The sequence below is a fragment of the Pongo pygmaeus genome, chromosome 13 (genome assembly GCF_028885625.2).
Source record: "Pongo pygmaeus isolate AG05252 chromosome 13, NHGRI_mPonPyg2-v2.0_pri, whole genome shotgun sequence".
In the NCBI taxonomy this organism is placed as follows: Eukaryota; Metazoa; Chordata; class Mammalia; order Primates; family Hominidae; genus Pongo; species Pongo pygmaeus.
In genome coordinates, this window is record NC_072386.2 from 29,720,299 (window position 1) to 29,741,153 (window position 20,855).

The window sequence follows — 20,855 nt, forward strand, 5'->3', positions numbered from 1 at the left end:
AGTCGACCGTCTTGGCCCTGGCCCTTTTTTAGTGTTTTGAGTATATTATTAGTTGTTACCCCCAGTTAATCCACTGTCTCACTTGATCTATGATCTTTATAAAATGCTTCAAGAGCACAGCATAATAATTGAATTTTGACAGCTGATATAAAGAACTCCCACGTACCACCTGCAGCCAGGATATTGCTGGCTTCTGATAGGCTGGATTCACCTGTGAGACAGGGGGTTAGAATCTCAGTCATTGATGTGCATCCACAAGAGTCCAGGGTGATAAAATCTCTTGCAGTGAAATAATGTTGCCCACATTCCTTACAGTCCCTCACAGTTTTTAACTGTCCTAAATGAATGTCTAACAATGTCCAATTCAGTGAGTGATGCTTCTCCAGCACAATGACTTCTCCTAAAATAAATGAAAACATGTGATTTCTGTACATAAAACATGAGGCACAAATATCTTCTGTCTTCTTAGGCCTGGTTGGTATAGTCAGAAGAACTTGGCGTTCCCCTCAAGCTGTCCCATTATTAAAGTATCAAAGAGATCCCTCAAATATACGCTATATAAGGAAAGTCCTATGCAGAGACCAGGCCCTCCTTTTGTTCATAATCCAGTCCCCATTGCTCATGTCATCTTTCCAGGGTCGGCTGAGAAACCTTACCACCCTCATCAGCCATTCCGAGAATAGCACTGTTCCCACAAAGAATGATGTCTCTGTACACTCCCATAGTGTCTAATCTAAAGTAGCCAGAATACAGAAGAGGAAGCCTTCTTCCACATCTGTGACACACTTTGTCACTGGGCTCCCAAGAACTTACTGATCTGGGAGTCTCACAAACTGAGCTTCTAACTCTAGCTTCTTCTTTCTGTAGTGTTTCAAAGCTAGTTCAAAGAAACTTGTCCTGGAAAGGTGCCATACATCCACATCATACTCTTATCCCCTTTCCCCCAACTACTACCTGAGGTAATGTCTGAATGGTAGGAATGAGGGACATGTATACACTGATGTATTAGTCAGGGTTCTCTAGAGGGACAGAACTAATAGGATATATATCCTATTAGTTTATACATATATATATGAGTTTATTAAGTATATATATATATAAAGGAGAGTTTATTAAGTATATTAGTATATATATCTTATTAGTTTATATATATACACACATATATACATACATATATGGGAGTTTATTAAGCATTTACATATATATAAAGGGGAGTTTATTAAATATATTAGTATATATATCTTAGTTTATATATATACACACACACATATATATATACACATACATATATGGGAGTTTATTAAGTATTTAAATATATATATAGGGGAGTTTATTAAAGTATTAACTCACATGATCACAAGGTCCCATAATAGGCCCTCTGCAGGCTGAGGAGCAAGAAGAGCCAGTCCGAGTTCCAAAACTGAAGAATTTGGAGTCCGATATTCCAGGGCAGGAAGCATCCAGCACGGGAGAAAGATATAGGCTGGGAGGCTAGGCCAGTCTCTCTTTTCACTTTTTTTTTCCTGCTTATATTGTAGCCACACTGGCAGCTGATTAGATTGTGCCCACCCAGAATAAGGGTGGGTCTGCCTTTCCCAGCCCACTGACTCAAATATTAATCTCCTTTGGCAACACCCTCACAGACACACATGGGATCAAAACTTTGTATCCTTCAATCCAATCAAGTTGACACTCAATATTAACCATCAGAAGTCCACCCCTCGTCAACTTGAACCCATGCACATCTCCTGAGATCATAATCTTCAAATAAAGACAATAATGAGGTTATAATTATGCCTAACATAATACAACTATCCTTCCTTCATACAACCAGAAATGCACCAGTCTCCAACTCAAATACTATTACATAAAGTTAACAATACTTAAATGCTGATGTGAAGTCAATAAATCTTATGTCACATGATAAAGTAAAAAGGAAATAAAATGAAGATATTTTCTTAGTACAAGTATATACATGCACAAACATGTTTTTACAGAAGGAGGAAATAATCATGACAATTACAGTCCTCATTTCTGCAGCTGGTCATGTGTTCATAGCTGATATTGATGACTACCTTCTTCTACTACCCATTCTGAATTCCCTTTGCCTTCAGCAAGCACCTTAGCAGGTTGTGGTTTTTTTCCTGGTGGAGTGGCCGAAACTTTTATTCCTAAAAGGTCTGGGCCATTTGTAGTCCTGGCTGGACTGAGCTGTTGTAGTTTCCCATTGACCTGAATCACAGGGCATGGTAATACTAAGAGATGCCCTAATTGATCTCCTGTATTCCATGCATACTCTTCCTTACCTCCATTTGGAGTAGTAGACTAATTTCATCTTGAATAGTCTGGGTCAATCACCCAAGTCAACACTTTAACTCCCTTCTTAGCCTGTTAACTTAAAGGTAGGAGGAGCCCAAGTGTCCAGGTGGCAATCTTAACTCCCAGTTTAATGGAATTATTGTTGTGTCTCCTGGTGGCAGCATTCCTCTCTCTGGAACTAAGACCTCTAGGCTGGCAGAACGTAATGTCGTGGAAACAGAAAGCAGAAATTTTGCTCAGGGGTCATTAGGGGTGATGGTGAGTGAAGTCACTTCTACTTCCACCCCTTGATTCCTGGACCTATAAATCCTGGCTATGGGAGAAACAGTACCATATATTGGACACTGATTCAGAGCATACATGGCCTTCTTAAGAACTTTGCCCCATCCCTGCAAAGTGTTGTCACCTAGTTGGCATTGTAATTGTGACTTCAAAAGGCCATTCCACCGTTCTATCGATCAGCTGCTTCAGGGTGATGGGGAACATGATAAGACCAGTGAACTCCATGAGCATGAGCCCACTGCCACACTTCTTTAGCGTTAAGTGAGTGTCTTAGTCAGAGGCAATGCTGTGTGGAATACCATGCCAGTGGATAAGACATTCCGTGAGTCCATGGGTGATAGTCTTGGCAGAAGCATTGCATGCAGAATAGGCAAACCCATATCTGCAGTAAGTGTCTATTCCAGTGAGGACAAACCTCTGCCCTTTCCATGATGGAAGAGGTCCAATATAATCAACCTGCCACCAGGTAGCTAGCTGATCACCTCGAGGAATGGTGCCATATCGAGGGTTCAGTGTTGGCCTCAGCTGCTGGCAAATTGGGCACTCAGCAGTGGCCATAGCCAGCTCAGCCTTGGTGAATGGAAGTCCATGTTGCTGAGCTCATGCATAACCTCCATCCCTGCCGTGATGACCACTTTGTTCATGGACCCATTGGGTGATGACAGGGGTGGCAGGGGAAAGAGGCTGAGTGGTATCCACAGAACAGGTCATCCTGTCCGCTTGATTATTAAAATCCTCCTCTGCTGAGGTCACCCATTGGTGAGCACTCACACGGGATACAAATATCTTCACAGTTTTTGACCACTCAGAGAGGTCCATCCACATACCTCTTCCTCAAATTTCATTGTCACCAATTTTCCAATCATGCTTCTTCCAAGTCCCTAGCCATCCAGCCAAACCATTGGCTACAGCCCATGAATCAGTATATAATTGCACATCTGGCAATTTATCCTTCATGTGTAGTGCACAGCCAGGTGCACTGCTCAAAGTTCTGCCCACTGGGAAGATTTCCCTTCACTGCTGTCCTTCAGGGATGTCCTAGAAAGGGACTGTAGTGCTGCAGCTGTTCACTTTCAGCTGGTGCCTGCATATCATGCAGAACCATCTGTGAACCAGACCCTAGTCTTCTCTTCCTCTGTCAATTGATCATAGGAATCTCCCCATGAGGCCATCAGTGCAGGCTGGGGGAGAGAAGGCAGAGTGGCAGGAGTGGAGGCCATGGGCATTTGAGCCACTTCCTCATGTAACTTACTTGTGCCTTCAGGACCTGCTCGAGCCTGATCACATATGTAGTACTTCCATTTGATGATGCAATGCTGCTGTTCATGAGCCACTTTATGGCTAGATGGGTCAGAATGCACCCAGGTCATGATAGGCAGTTCAGGTTGCATGGTGTCTTGATGGCCCATAGTCAAACATTCAGTTTCCACCAAAGCCTAGTAACAGGCCAAGGGCTGTCTCTCAAAAGGAGATTAGTTACCTGCAGAAGATGGCAGAGCCTTGCTCCAAAGTCCTAGAGGCCTCCACTGTGATTCACCTATGGGGGCCTACCAAAGGCTCAAAACAGCATCCCTATCTGCCACTGACACCTGGAACACCATTGGATGTGCTGGGTCATATGGTCCAAGCAGCAGAGCAGCTTGCACAGCAGCCTGGACCTGTTGCAGACCCTTGCCCTGTTCTGGACCCCACTGAAAACTGGCAGCCTTTCGGATCACTCGATAAATGGGCTGGAGTAACACACCCAAATGAGGAATGTGTTGCCTCCAAAATCCAAATAGGCCCACTAGGCATTGTGCCTTTTTCTTGCTTGTAGGAGAGGCCAAATGCAGCAACTTATCCTTCACCTTAGAAGAAATATCTCAACAGGCCCCACACCACTGGACCCCTAGAAATTTTACTGAGGTAGAAGTTCCCTGAATTTTAGTCAGATTTATTTCTCATCCTCTGGCATGCAAATGTTTCACCAATAAGTCCAGTGTGTTTGCTACTTCTTTCTCAATGGATCCAATCAGCATAATGTCATTAATGTAATAGACCAGTGTGATATCTTGCAGAAGCAAAAAGTGATCAAGTTCTCTCCAAATAAGATTATGACACAAAGCCAGAGAGTTGATACACCCCTGAGGTAGGACAGTAAAGGTATATTGCTGGCCTTGCCAGCTGAAGGCATATTGCTTCTGTAGGCCATATGGACAGGAATGGAGAAAAAGGGATTTGCCAAGCCAATGGCTACATACCAGTTACCAGGAGAAGTGTTAATTTGCTCAAGCAATGAAACCACATCTGGTACAACAGCTGCAATTGGAGTCACCACTTGTTTAAGCTTATGATAATCCACTGTCATTCTCACAGATCCATCTGTCTTCTGCACAGGCCAAATGGGAGAGTTGAATGGGGATGTGATGGGAATCACCACCCCTGCATCTTTCAAGTCCGTGGTGGTGGCACTAATCTCTGCAATCCCTCCAGGGATGCGACATTAGTTTTGATTTACTATTTTTCTATGTACAGGCAGCTCTAATGACTTCCATTTGGCCTTTCCCACCATCATAGCCCTCACCCTACCACTCAGGGAGCCAATGTGAGTGTTCTGCCAGCTGCTAAGTATGTCTATGCCAATTATGCATGCTGGCACTGGAGAAATAATCACAGGATAAGTCCAGAGACCCACTGGATCCACTGTAAGTCAGACCTGAGCTATAACTCCATTAATTACCCGAACTCCATAAGCCCCTACTTTAACTGGAGGACCACAATGGTGTTTTGGGTCCCCTGGAATCAAGATCAGCTCAGAGCCAGTGTCCAGTAGTCCCCACAATGTCTGATCATTTACCTTTCCCAATGCATAGTTACCCTGGTAAAAGGCCGGAGGTCTCCTTGGAGAAGGATGGGAGAAAGACTCACTGCATAAATTATTGGTAATGTAGTGGGGTCCTTCCTCAAGGGGATCTTGCCTCCCCTTCCTTCAAGGGGTTCTGGGTCTGTAAGCTGGCTGAAGTCTGGAAATTGACTGAGGGGCTGTGATTCTCTGTTTTTATAATTCAAATTAGTCTTTTGTCCATTTGACCTTTTCTGCTTGTATAAATTAAGTAGGAAGGCGGTAGGCTTCCTATCAGTTTCACTTCTAGGAACACCATGATTAGTAAGCCAATGCCAGAGCTCTACATGAGTCAGACTATTCTGATTGCTGCTTTACCTCTGCTCTCCATTACAGTAGCTACACCCACCCTGCCTTTGACGGCTGAGTGCCACCACTTGGCTCCTGCAACCTCGGGATCCAGTGATTCCCATTGTATTTAAATTTTGTAGTCGAGTGACTGCATTTCCCACTGTTAGATCTGACATACGGAGAAGAGCAATTACAGGGCTCTTCAAAGATGCAGGACCTGCCCTCACAGTTCTATTTCACAAGGCATTGGTCAAGGGCTTATCTTCTGAACCTCTCAGCTGGGATGAGTAGGTCTAAAGTGACTAATCCACTTCACCATCCCAATCTCCTGAAGCTTTTGGATCCCTTCCTCTACATTAAATCAGCGGAGATTAGGGATTTCCCGCTCACTGACAGTGGGCCATCTTTTAATCTATATTTCAGCTAACCAAGCAAATAAACTATTAGGACCTTTTTTAACTCTCTGAGCTGCAACATTAAATGCAGAATCCCTAATTAGTGGCCCAAATCAATAAATTCTGCCTGATCCAACTCTATGTTCCTTCCACCATTATCCCACACCCTTAGTATCCATTCCCATGCCTGTTCTCCAGATTTCTGTTCACATAAATTAGAAAACTCAAGCAATTCTTGTTGAGTGTAGTGGACCTCCTCATGGGTCACACTCCCAACCTCACCTCCAGGGGTCTGCTGGGACTTTAGTCTAGTTATAGGTATAGGAGCAAACAGGGGCGTTGGGGGTGGCTCCTGAGGAGAATCAACATTATCTTGCCTGGCAACTGTCTCAGGGGAGGCCATCACTGTTGCCTCAGGCAACATAGGGTTTATCTACTCAGACAAAGGTGGAAAGGCTGATGGCAGCATGGGTTGGTGAGGGGACGTTGCCACTACTGGGGATGGGGAAGCTGTTTCCTCTGGCAAAAATGTTCAAATTCAGTGTCCCCAGCTTCATCAGGGTTATCCCACACATCCCCAACCAAGTTTCAGGATCCCATTTTTTTTCTAGTCAATGCCCTCCCTTTAATGGTAGACACCTGGTGAGGCTGTGCATGCACATTTTGTTGCAGATCAGCCACTGACGTGATAAGAGCTTGTGTCTGTTTTTCTACAATTTCAGCTCTTTCTCTACAGGAGGTAAGACTCTCACTCAGGACTATCTTAGCAGATTTGAGGCTCAGTATCTGCTTCTGAAGCCAGGAGACAGAATCCCTGAGTTCATCATTTTCTTTCATCACTTTGTCCACTGAACTTAGGAGCAACCAACCAGCTTCATTATGTTCTTTGGTTCTCCACATATAGTCAAAGGTATTATGTATACAGTCACTACACTCCTTGCCTCTCATGAATGGTGTCAAATGCATTTATTTTGTGTAACTCTCTAAGCAGTTCACACCAAGGACTATCAGTGTCCTCCATACTATTAGAAATAGTGTCTTTAGCATTTTTGGGTCAATCATATTAAGCAGCTAACTCCAGAAACCCCAAAACCAACAAAAGAACTCCATCCTTAATATTCTGTTTCTCTAGAACCGCTCCTGGTACCAATATCTGTATTAGTCAGGGTTCCCTAGAGAGACAGAACTAATAGGAGATTAGTTAGATTATATATATATATGGGAGTTTATTAAGTATTAACTCACATGATCACAAGGTCCCACAATAGGCCCTCTGCAGGCTAAGGAGTAAGGAGAGCCAGTCCGAGTTCCAAAACTGAAGAACTTGAAATCTGATGTGTGAGGGCAGGAAGTATCCAACATGGGAGAAAGATGTAGGCTGGGAAGCTAGGCCAGTCTCTCTTTTCACATTTTTCTGCCTGCTGATATTCCAGCTGCACTGGAAGCTGATTAGATTGTGCCCATCCAGATTAAGGGTGGGTCTATGTTTCCCAGCCCACTGACTCAAATATTAATCTGCTTTGGCAACACCCTCACAGACACACACAGTATCAATACTTTGTATCCTTCAATCTAATCAAGTTGACACTCAGCATTAACCATCACAACTGGCAACATGCCCTATTATATCAACACTTAAGTAAATGGGTACAGAATCAAGGGAGGGACCCAATCTATTTTTTCTCAGTGTGTGATCTCTGACAACCCGCACAAAATACCTGAGTGCTAGTTGAAAATACATATTTTTCCTCTGATTCCACCCTAGACCACTATATCAGTCATCTGGAGAGGTGAATTCTAAATCTTTAAACAAGATCATGAGACGATTTTTGCAGAGACCTAAGTCTGAAAATCATTGCTGGATAATCTGAGGAAAAACACTGGTACAATTCAAATTTTTTTGAGATAAGTAAAACATGGGTATTCTCATTCATCTCTGAGACCCTTCCTCAGCAAGTAGAATGCCACTAAATCGTATTATTGACATTTGACTAAAATGGGGGTCATTCAAAGGATGCAGGCCCTAAAAAAATGAAGCCCAGGAGGAACGCCTTGTAGACATCCATAACTTTCACATGGATATTTCCTAATGTAAAAATGGAAACTGCTGGAAATTTTTTTAAATGATAATGAGGACACTGGATATTTAATTTTTGCTTTTAAGGAGAAAATATAGAAATATCAGGAAAAAAATGATTTATTTGTAATCCTAGTTTTTAATTCACTCTTGATATAAAGTAAAAGGTTATTTGTTTAGAAAGATAAAGAATATATTTAATTTGCTCTGCTCTGTCAACCTAAATGGCAAACAGAATGAGGCTCTGTAGAAGAAAGTGATAATCTATGCATGCCATAATAAACTATGTACATATTCAGGAAGGTAAAGGAAGACAAAGATTTTTAAAGGAAAAATGAAGAGGATTATATAATGTTTTGAGATAATTATCCTTGACTACCTGGATCAATAACAAGGGTGATGCTAGTCCAAGGTTGGATAGGCAGTTGCAGGGCAGACTCTGCGGCAGTACTTTTTGTGTACGGTTGTGATGGCCTTTGTGCAAGGTCGTGGTTCTTGTAGAGTCTTTTGTGATAGTTTTTGTTATGAGACATTTATGCATGAGAACCTCTCTCTTTGAGGCCTTCTCCAGCTCTATTTGTTAGGATTTTTTTTTAGCACCATTGACTTCATTTTGATTCTGCTAACTTCCACAGCTTTTAGAAAATATTGTCATATTTGATGTGTTAAACATAAGAGTATAGTTTATGTCAAGAATAACTATCGGCCAGGCGCAGTGGCTCACGCCTGTAATCCCAGCACCTTGAGAGGCCGAGGCGGGCGGATCACAAGGTCAGGAGATCAAGACCATCCTGGCTAACATGGTGAAACCCCGTCTCTACTAAAAATACAAAAAATTACCCGGGAGTGGTGATGGGTGCATGTAGTCCCAGCTACTCGGGAGGCTGAGGCAGGAGAATGGTGTGAACCCAGGAGGCAGAGCTTGCAGTGAGCTGAGATGGTGCCACTTCACTCCAGCCTGGGCAACAGAGCAAGACTCTGTCTCAAAAAAAAAAAAAAAAAAAAAAGAATAATCATCAGTGCACTTACTGAATTTACCTTTAGATATTTTAGGGATACTAGTATTTTATCTCCATCTCTTTCAGTTAATAAATAACAAGCAAATATCTGAGGAACAAGAGAAGGGGAACTAGTAATTATTGAGTAGTTACTATATATCAGTTCTTGTATTAAGCAACATATAGGCTATGTCTGAGAAGAGAAGAAAGTGTGAAAAAGTGTTTTTTAACACACTAGAAAAAGGTATGTTTTCAGAATTTAGTAGTTCTCATGGTGACAAGAAGCTACAGAATGCACTAGTGTTCAGAAGAGCAAGTGAGGGTGCAGGACAATTTATTGAATCCAGTATTTGCCAACAGTAGCTAGTAGCTTAGCCTAACTCAGTGGTTCTCAAACCTGAGGGTGCATCATCAGGATCATCAGAGGAACTTATTAAAACATGATTATGTCCCCCCTCCCCCACTTTTGGAGTTCCTGGTTCTGTAGCTCTGAAGTGGGGTTAGAGAATTTGCACTACTAAGTTCCCAGGTAAAGCTGATGTTACTGTCTGGGGACCACAATTTGGGAACCAGCGGTCTAACTAGTTTCATTTCCTCAGTTGTGGCTGATCCTGTAGCCTTGTCGCCATGTTGCAAGAGGTATACATGCAGATAATACCAGATGCATCCTGGAACTAATAGCCTAAAGTATTTCTGGTTCTGCAATTGTTTTTGATAAGGAGAAATAATTCTTATTTAAAGGTATATTTTGGTCAAGTTAGAAAATTTGGAGAAGAAAAGAAAAGTGACCTTACAACAACCAAAAATACTTTTCCAACATGAAGTCTTAAATTTGCACCATGTTTTATAATCAAATCAAGTAGAGATCTTGCTTTGTTTATATTTCTCTTTTTGAAACTTGGCTACAGAAGATAAGCACAAGCATAAAATGGCTGACAACAAAATTTGCCTGTTTCTTAAATTTTTTACTTTTTTGTGCACTTTTGAACAAAAGATCCACCTTAAATCTCAAATATATTTTGCCCTGGGCAGCCTTCAGCTGCAGTGTCTCTTGAAGAAGTTGGCGTTGTAACCCACAGAGAATTCCGCAGTATTCATCACCATCAAGCATTACAGTTCTCACCCTTCTGGATACTTAATGATCCCCAATTACTAATTTTCTTATAGAGCTTTGCTGTTTTCTAGCAAAAAGCATATTATCATTTTACAAACATAGAATTCAATCCAAACTTCATCTCAGCGTATTCCTTGCATCTTTTCCTTCATGGAGCCAAATACTATTAAGAAGACTGTTTATCATTTGTAACTTTTGTTCTCTTCTCCACATATTTTCAAGAATATTTCCTGATATCAGTACAAAACTCTGAGACACAGAATGCACATCTTCATGGTGTCATGGGATAGTTGCCTCTCATGGTTTCTCTTATGGCCTTCATTTTATTTACACCATTAATCAACAAATATAGCAGATCGTAACATTCAGAGGATGTTATAAGAAAACGGACAGCTATTTACACAAAGAAAAAAAATGCTGTGCCACTTTTTGAGAGTTGCAAACAGTAGTAGAGAATAAAGGCTTGATTAAAAAACAAACACACACTTGCTTTGAGGTGTCATAACACAAGCGTGGAAGTGCAGTGATGTGGCTCAGATCGGATTGTTGAAGCATGGGGAAGTTGAAGAAGGAACTCATTGTTAGGAGAGAGGGTACTGTGTGGGAGGGGTAAAAGCAGCCCAACTAGGGATGTCTGAGCCAGTGTAGGGTAAGGAGGGTATCCTATGGGAGATTGCAGCGGCAAAGGGAGATTCATCACATCCAGGACTATTGATTAAGTGTTATATAAGGCTAATGAGAGTCAGATTTCTCACTGTTGGAGAAGGCAGTTACCAATATGGAAAAGAAAAAACTAGAATAAACTTTGTGGCATTGAATTGAAATTTGAGGTATAGGTGCAAACTCATTGTTTTCAATATAGATAGTTATGGAAATATAGATGTTAATGTGAGGATAGATAGGCAGACAGACAGACAAATATTCCCTACCTCTGTCCACCAAAAGGGCTTCGGAGTAGTAAGACTGCAATGAGAATGACTGGTCTCCAAAACTCGGCTTCTAAATACCTTTCTCTGCTGGTCAGGACTCTCGGCATAATGAGTGATTTCAGGATCAGGCAAGAAGAAAGTACATGAGCCTGGTGAATCTTATTGCTCCAGGAAGTAAGGAAGTGCTCAAAGAATTATAGAGCTGTGTCAAAAGTACACAGAATCTATCCTAAAGGGACTTCCACTGGATAAATTAGGGATAATTTGAACATTAAAATAATTACGGTAATAGATATAATCCTGAATTTAAAAAGAAACCATGAGTCCATGCTGAATATATAAACAGATAAATAAAAAGTGTGATGAGGAATGGGAAATTTACATGGTTTTAAAGTACCTCTTCACAAAAACATTTATTAATTACAAAAAGGAAAATTATAGCTTTACAGAAGTCCTGGCAGATACTTAATTCAAATGATCAAAATGAACACAACTAATAGGGCAAATTGAAATCATAAGCCACTAGATATGATGTGATGATAATAATACATTATTTCTGGATATTCTGGGAAAAGATTCTTGATTATAATCATGAGGAAACATCAGATAAACTCAATTTTAAAACATTCCACAAAAACACAAACTGAGGAACATTCCACAAAGGAATAATCTTCAAAAGTGACAAATAGTGGAAGACAGACCGCTAGGAACACCAATAATCCCTTCCCTTGAGTTGGGCAGAACCTACCCACTTTTAACAAACTTTTAACTACTTACTTTTAACCAGTAAGATATGGGAAAGTTGATGGGATATCAGTCCCATCATTACATTATGGCATATTTAAGATTCCCTCTTGCTAGCAGAGATGCTAGAAAGACTCCACCTCACTGTCCTTGAAGATGTGAATTGCCATAAAGTTAAGCGGTGATGTTGGAGAGGTTCACATGACAATGAACTGCAGGCAGCTTCTAGCAGCTGAGAGTGATCTCCAGCAAGAAACTGAAGCCTCAGTCTTACAGCATCAAAGAAATATATTTTGCCAACAACCTAAGGGAGCTTAGAAACAGATCTTTCCCGTCAAGCCTCTGGTGAAACTGCAGCACTGTCTGACCTGTGGATTGCCTCCTGATGAAACTCTGAAGCAGAGAAGCAAGCTAAGACATGCCTGGACTCCTGATCCCCGGAAGCAGATAATAAATGTATGTGTGTGTGTGTCTGTGTGTGTGTTTGTGTGTGTGTGTGTGTGCATGTGTTATTTCAAGTTGGTAAGTTTGTGGTAATTTGTTATGCAGCATAGAAAGCTAACGTAGTCATGAAAGTCCATGAAAGGTTGAAAAATTACCCCATGGTAGAGGAGGCTAAAGAAATGTTACAGGCCGGACGGGGTGGCTCACGCCTGTAATCCCAGCACTTTGGGAGGCTGAGGCGGGCAGATCACCTGAGGTCAGGAGTTCGAGACTAGCCTGGCCAACGTGATGAAACCTCGTCTGTACTAAAAAAAGTACAAAAATTAGCCGGGCATGGTGGTGGGTACCTATAATTCCAGCTACTTGGGAGGCTGAGGCAGGAGAATTGCTTGTACCTGGGAGTTGCAGTGAGCTGAGATCGTGCCACTGCACTCCATCCTGGGTGACAGACCAAGACTCCATCTCAAACAAAAAAAAAGAAGAAAGAAATGTTATAAACCAATGCAATATATGATTCTGAATGGGATCTTTTTGGATGTTATTGGGATACTTAGAAAAACTTGAACATGGTCTGAGAATTAGAAGGTAGAAACAAATTAGTGTTATTTTCCTGATTTTGATGGCTGCTTTGCAATTATGTAGGAGACTATCCTTGCTATTAGGAAATAAACACTAAAGTGTACAAAGGTGATGGGGCATCAGGTTGGCAACTTTCAAATGGTTCTGAAAAAAGTTATTTGTATTAGACTCACAATTATTTTGTAAATTTGAGAGATTGCTTCAAAAAATATTCAAAAACACATTAAAAAGCTGTTTCCACCCTTGTCTTCTCCATCTCAATAAATGGCACCTTATTCATCCAGTTGCTCAGGTAAAAATCCTAGACCTCATCCTTGATTCCTCTATAACCTGATACTATTCACTCAATCATAGAGTGATCCAAGTATCTATCACCACCTCCACCATTACCTCCTTTGTTCAAGCCAACATCTTCTTTGGCCCTCTTGTTTCAATAGATTCCTGGCTGCTCTCCCTGCTTCACTCTAGCCCTACAAGTGTCAATGCTCTACACAGTAGCCAGAGTGATGTTTGAAATTTTTAATTTAGAACCTGTGATTCTCCTGCTCAAAATCTCCAGCAGCCGCCACGACACACCTTTCATGGGCTACCAGCCCCTATATCATCTAGCCCTGTTCTCTGACTCATGTACCACTCTCCTTCATCATCCCCTTCAGACTCTACAGCCTCCTTGCTGTTTCTTGAGCTCCAGCATTTGCATTTTTTGTTCCCCCAGACAGCAATATGGCTTCATCCTTCTCTTCAGTGCAGTTTCTGTCAAGCGCTACCTCCTTAGAAAACTCTTTTTTAACCAATATGTTTAAATGTTTAAAATGCACCCTCCCTCCCATCATAATATACATGTATCCCTCACTCCACCTTATTTTTCTTCATGGTACTTATTACCAACTGAGAGTAAAAATTTCCTCTTATTTACTTGTTTTATTATCTGTCTCCTCTATGAGGGCAAGACATGTTCACCTCTGAATCTCCAGGACTAGAATGCTGCATGTTGAATGAGTTAGCACGACAGTACTGACATTCAGTTTCTGAGGAGTCAGCTTACTCACTAACTATATATACTTGTCCACAAGCCTGGCAGTACTCATGACCAAAGTTCCTGCCTCAGAAAAATAAATTACTGCTGTGCAGAAACACTAGGGTCATAAAATAGGTAAAACTGTAAACTTCTAATTATAAGAGCCCATTAAAATTAAACTTTGTCTATCCTAGAGAATGCCTTCTGCTTAACACTGATAACAGTGCTGTCTCATTGGCTTTGTGTGCCCATGAACTGTGTTTGTTGAGTAGAGAGCCCTGAACAAAAAGAAAATCTCTGAAACAGGAAGACAAAAAGACATGAAATTAAGTCAATAAATTAAGGGGACACAGAACTTGAGGAAAATTCATAGCTGATGGAGACAGAAAACAAACAAGGAAAGGAAATAGGACTAGAGAATGCTTTACATTCTTTTGATTACTAGAGTAAGAAGGGCCAAGAACACAAGAGGAATCTTAATAAGTAGAATTAAAAATCTTTGTCAAACCTCTTCTTTACTATCCATTCCTGGTTAACCTTGCAATGGTTCCCACATTATGGAAATGGCATTGCTATGAAGGAGAAAAAACTCATGCAAATAAAGTAAATAGAGGCAAGACCATTTTAGGTCTGGTTAGCTTTATACACTCATGGGATGGGGCTATCTGGATAGACAATTTCAAGAGGTTTGAGCTGTGCAGAATTGTATCATGAAGAGAAAGGATATGAAGGTCATATAATGATCACCTTAAGTGTGAGATTTGAAAGAGACTGTGGATGAGCATTTGAGAGCCTCTGGGTACCGCTCACTTGTTACTTCTTCTGTCAACTGTTAAGTCAGTAGTAGGTAATAAATAAGATAGTTGCAGTTCCATGTTATCCTATTGTGTCTACTCATCATTTCTGCCTGGAAGGAAATCCCAGATTAGGATTGCCAGATAAAAGATAAGATGCCCCATAAAATTTGAGTTTTCAATAAACAATTTTTTGTTATTTTTCAATAAACAATAATTTTTTAATAAAAGTATGTCCCGTGCAATATTTGGGATATACTTTTAAGGAAGTATTTATGGATTATCTGAAATTTAAATACAATTAGGTGCGCTATATTTGTCTTTGCTAAATCTGGCAATGCTACTCCACATCAAGGACTAAAAACTAAGAAAGGATGGACTTTGGTCTTTCTGGTGCCCTTGGTAGGGATTCAGAGAGATGGCTCTCTCTGCTGTATTCACCATACCAAAGGGCTGGATCCTTCCAGGAAATGATGCTACACTAACGTTTATGTGTCTTCTTATATTTGTCTTTGCCCATCTATCTCTAACCCTGCAAGGAGCTGCTATTCATTCATTCTTCCCTTTCCCAGGTATTCTTTTATTCTAACTTATTCTGACTTATTCTGTTTCTAATACAGTCTGCTCAAAGAAGGTCTCCTGGGGCAATGGCATGCTTGAGTTACTCATTTATAAATTTCCTGCTAGTGTGCATTTTCATTATTGACAGTTGTGTTGCAGAAGAATTTTTCTTGCAAATGCAGGCCAATTTTTCCATGTATTTTAGGTGACCTCCTATTTATAAATAAAGCCACTGAAAGGGTTTTTGTCATTATTTAATAATGTAACCACAGAAAGGAAAACAAAACACCAGAATCAATAGTCCAGGACTGAGAATCCTGTGAGAAGAAAAACAGTTGGCAACAGCAAGTCTGAGAAGTAGTGACATTTGTGTCCCAACAGATAGACAGAGCTCAGTAATGGGCAACTTAGAGCAATAATTCTTCAGCTACCCACACAGCAAGAAGACAGTCAGCCTTTTGGAGATATTTCATTCTTCTAATAAATGTTAAGGTTTAGGGATAAGTAGTGGTAGGAATTGAAGCTCATACAGAATCCAGATATCACAGCTGGAATATGCTATTAGAATCTCAATAGCATTAGTTTAGGAGTAACTACATAAACAGAATCTTTTAAAAATTATTTTATTTTTAATTTTTGTGGGTACATATGAGGTGTATATATTTATAAGGTACATGAGATATTTTGATACAGGCATACAATGCATAATAATCATATCAGGGTTAAATGGGATATCCATCACCTCAAGCATTTATCCTTTCTTTGTGTTATGAACAATCTTATTATACTCTTCTAGTTACTTTAAAATCTATAAATAATAGTACTGTAGTCACTCTGTTGTGCTATCAAATACTAGATCTTATGAGTCACTCCATCTAAATATATTTTTATACTCATCAATCAACCCCACTTCCCACATCAACAAACCCGACCTCCCACATCAACCAACCCCACTCCATCCCCTCCACCCAGGAGGGGGTGAAAGTGGTGAAAGAGGGGAAGTGGGGTGGTTGAAGGGTACAAATATTTTAATTTTTAGCTCCCACAAATGACAAGCACATGCAAAGTCTGTTTTTCTGACACAGATTCTTGATGTTAGGCTATATCAGAATTTTTAAACCTTGGCATTACTGACATTTTGGGCCAGATAATTCTGTTGTGGGGGACTGTCCTATGCATTGTATGATGTTTAGCAGCAGTCCTGGCCTCTATTTACTAAATGCCAGTAGCAGACTCCCAGTTCTCACAACCAAAATTGTCTCCAGACATTAACCAATGTCCCCTGGAGGACAAAAACTGCCCCTAGTTAGGGGTAGCCACTGGTCTGGAATAGAAGAGTGATGTTTAATCCAGATGGAATGTTAGAAGAACCTGGAGGGTCTTTTAAAAATAATGATTTTCTGACACGACCCCAAAGATTCGGACTTAATTGTTCTGGGAGAGAGCTCACTTTGTTGTTTTTCATATGCAGTAGAGTTTAAAACTATTGAGCTAGACCTAAAAAAGAAAAAAAAAATTCTGTTTGCAAAAGTATCATTCTTGGAAACTTAGACAGAGATGAGTCCATAAATGTGAATTAAATAGCCTCAGCTATTGAAAAAGAAACAGACAAGGGGGGCAAGGCTTGGTAAAGCCTGGTCCTAGAAGATCACATTCACTTTCCCCAGTTTAACTTGTTTTTAATGGCATTTTTTAAAAAACAACATTCAAATTTTAGGCTGTAGTTGTATTAGTAAGGTTGCAAGACAGAAAAAGGGGCAGTAAAAATAAAAAAGAATTAAGAAATTGCAAACTGGCTTTTCTTTTTTTTTTTTTTTTAAGGACGTTTTTACTTACTGGTTTCTTTTTTTTATTTTTAAAAAAACTGCAGGAGAGAGAATGTAGGCATGAGAGAAAAGTCAGAGAAAAAATGAGTGAATTATGAAAGGCCGGGGCGGGAGGGGAGAAAGTTTAATCATAAGAGTTTAGAGCCAACAGGGCAAGTAATGATGTGTAATAAGCCCAGGTAATACAGTACCCAAGGAATACAGTAAAAATAAATATATCAGTAAAATGAGTCATACTTACTGATATGAGGAAATGGGTTTTCTTAAATGCTTCCTTGCACCCTTTTTGGAGCTGGCATTTCTAGTACTAAGGTAATTCAATGGACCCTTTGTAATATAACTCAACTCTGAAGAAAACAAACATTCTTTTAGCAGCATAAGCAAGCGATTAATCTTCACAAACTGGAAGATCTGATGGTGTGTTACATAATTCATTACTGCCCTGAAACCCAGGCAAGAGGTGCCACTTTCCTGTTCTTTAGAGTGTCTGGCACATGAGAGACTCACACAAATAAATGTATTAGGAACACACAGGTGTCTCTGTTTTTGGGGATGCAGTACTCAGCACTGGCACCACTTGACCCACAACCATAAATACCTGCTTCCATAACTCACACCAGTCAGGCCCCGGAGAAATGATCCCCACATCTCCTGCCCTATGATTCTAAAACAAAAGGCAAGTGCATCTGAATTCTGTGAGGGTTTGTGTGTTGCACCACCACTGAAATCAGAGAAAGGCACTGCCTTAGATGGTGGGGAGTGTTTGAGTGACAGAAGCACTTAGGTAAGAGAAAAGACAAATTAATTAACTTGTCAGATCCTTCCTCTCAGATAACATGAATGCAATAGATTCTTGCATAACAAGTATAGTTTCCCAGGAGTACCATGTATCTATTTTTTTGCTTCTCTTCATGTTCCAGTTCATAGTTCCAGAGGTACTTCTGAATTAAATCAGTTTTGTAAAATCAAACATGGTTGTTTAAGGACATTTTACAACATCAAGCATTTCATATTAGTCTTAAATTTGTCTATATGTATATATATAGGCTTAGTTGTAATGATTTATGTATTGGCAATTAGATGAACACAAAACACAGGAATTGCTAAAACTTTTATTATCATGAAAATATTTACTAGGATTTAATTACTTTCCAAAAAATTAAGTTTAGCTTTAATTAAATAACTTTAAATTTTCATATTTATATGTTGTAATTTGTAAATTTGCTTTTAATGTTGGATAAGCTTGATAATATTATCAAATATTAGATAAATGTAATATTAGAAAACTTTTTTGAAAAGATATATAAAAATAATTTCATTCAAAATTTTTATATTTAATTTAAATTCTTAATGAAAATATATCTAAGTTTTGTACACTTCAAATGTAATTATGTTTGATAATTTAATCTTTTACTATTCCTTTTCTATTGCTGCCCTAACAAATTACCATAGTTCAGTGGCTTACAAAACACAAATTTATTATCTTACCATTCTGTGAGTCAAAATTCCTAAATAGGTGTCACTAGGCTAAAATGAAGGACTGCATTTCTTCCTGGAGGCTCCAGGAGAGATCTATTTCTTACTCTTTTCGGCTTCTAAAGGCTGCCCACATTCCTCGACTAGTGGAGTCCCTCCTTCATCTCTAAACCCAGCAACAACAGGTTGAGTCCTCATATCACATCTTTCTTACCTTTCTGTCATCTCATCTTGCTGACTGCTGCTGGAAAAAACTCTCCACTTTTAAGGACTCTCATGATTAGACTATGCCCATTAGATAATACAAGATCTCAGATCCTTAACTTCAATCACATCTGTAAAGTCGCTTTTGCCTCATAAAATAGTCTGAGGTTTAGACACAGAGATCTTAAGGGGGCTATTAATCTGCCTACCATAATCATTGAGAATAAGTACAAGTTAAGGTTATAATAGCAATAAAATATACAAATGTGAAGCTCCGAAAGAACAAAAAAAGAAAGGTGAACAGGAAAAAGAAACTGAAAATCTTCAAAAACTCAGTCTGTTTAAATCTATAAAAACTGGAAAAAATGAAAGTGGACAAATATCTGGTAAGCATGACGGACTTAAAATTTGTGACTAGGGCACTACATTTTTTATATTAATATAATGAAGATTGAATTACTGATCAAAACAATTAAAAAGCAAGAGAATTATTCTCTCAAATCTGCAACACGAAAAGGTCAGACAAAATTACAATAACTTCACATTCTGAACTAAATGAAGACTAATTATCAGTTCGAGCAATGAGAATATATGAGGTCCTCCATTTGCACTTTGCCAGGAATCTGAAAATATTGGGAGTAGGTCAGCTTCACCCTGAAGCCAGACCATCGACAGCCACTTTTCCCTCCCTTCTCCACCACAGGTCTTAGGCCCTCATCCTTCCCAGCCTCAGAACTAGTCTCCAAAGAAGAGGAAAGTTAGAGGAGGGAGTAAATCATTGAATAGGATGAAGGAGATGTGGGAAAAAGAAACAGAGAGGCTACGAGAGAGGGTCCCAGGGATAACTCTGCTCTTGAAAGGGTGGCCACAGGCATGTGGCCCCAAAAGGCAATGACAAGCTTAGGAAGCCGGAGAAACCAGTTACAATCACTGCTACTCTTGTTGATTCTGTGTTGTTTAAGAAATATCACCCACCAGATGTTCTCCAGAAACATTTTTCCTGATTCCATGTAAGTGCTCAACCAGTGAATGGTAATCCCATTTTGGTTTAGTCTGTACCATCCCCTATTCCAAAATAAAGGGAAAAATGGTGGGTTTATATCTTGAATTTTCTACTTTACTAAACTCAGGGGAAATAGCCAAGCAAAGACGAAAGCTGAGACTCTTGCTAATCATCCTTTCCATAGAATGTTTGCTAAAATTCCTTGTCAAGGAAGGAATAACAAAGCTAATCCACGCTCTGTATAGGGTGTTTCCAATTAGTTATACTTTAAAGTATAAGTACTTAACAAAATTTATAAATTTTGTTAATTATTTACTTGTAGTGAAAAATGAGCCATTCTCAAGCAAATCACTTTTTATTACACGTTCCAGAGAATAACCATAAAAGGACATTTATTATAGCAAAAATAACCACATCTGGATGGAACTTCAATCACCAGCTATTTACTAAATAAATGCCCAGAAAAAAGACGTTCATCTTTAATTTCAGTCATCATTAATAAAAGCTGAAGTGCCTCTTCAGATCTTTTGATCATTTTCTGTTGGATTGTTTTCTTTTTACTGAGTTGCAAATGCTCTTTATATATTTTGGATACAAAGCTTTATCACAAAGGCATTTAGCAAGTATTTTTTCCAAGTTTTTTTATCTTTTCATTTTTTAAATAATATCTTTCAAAGAACAGGAATTTTGTAATTTTTATGAAGTCCATTTATAATTTTTTCTTTTATGGGTTGGTGGGGATTGGGGGGTTGTGTTGTCCTAAGAAATCTTGGCTTAGCTCAACACAAAAAGATTAGTTTCTATATTTTCTTCTAGAAGTTTTATAGTACGATCTCAGATCCATTTCAGATGACGAATAAGCACATAAAAAAAGATATTCATCGTTAGTCATTCGAGAAATGCATATTAAAACCATAAGA

At 39.5% G+C, this 20,855-nt stretch overlaps 1 pseudogene; it reads right to left on the reverse strand.

Moving 5' to 3' along the window:
- Positions 1–2,052: 2,052 nt before the first annotated feature.
- Positions 2,053–18,926, reverse strand: LOC129043448 (uncharacterized; annotated as a pseudogene).
- Positions 18,927–20,855: the final 1,929 nt, after the last annotated feature.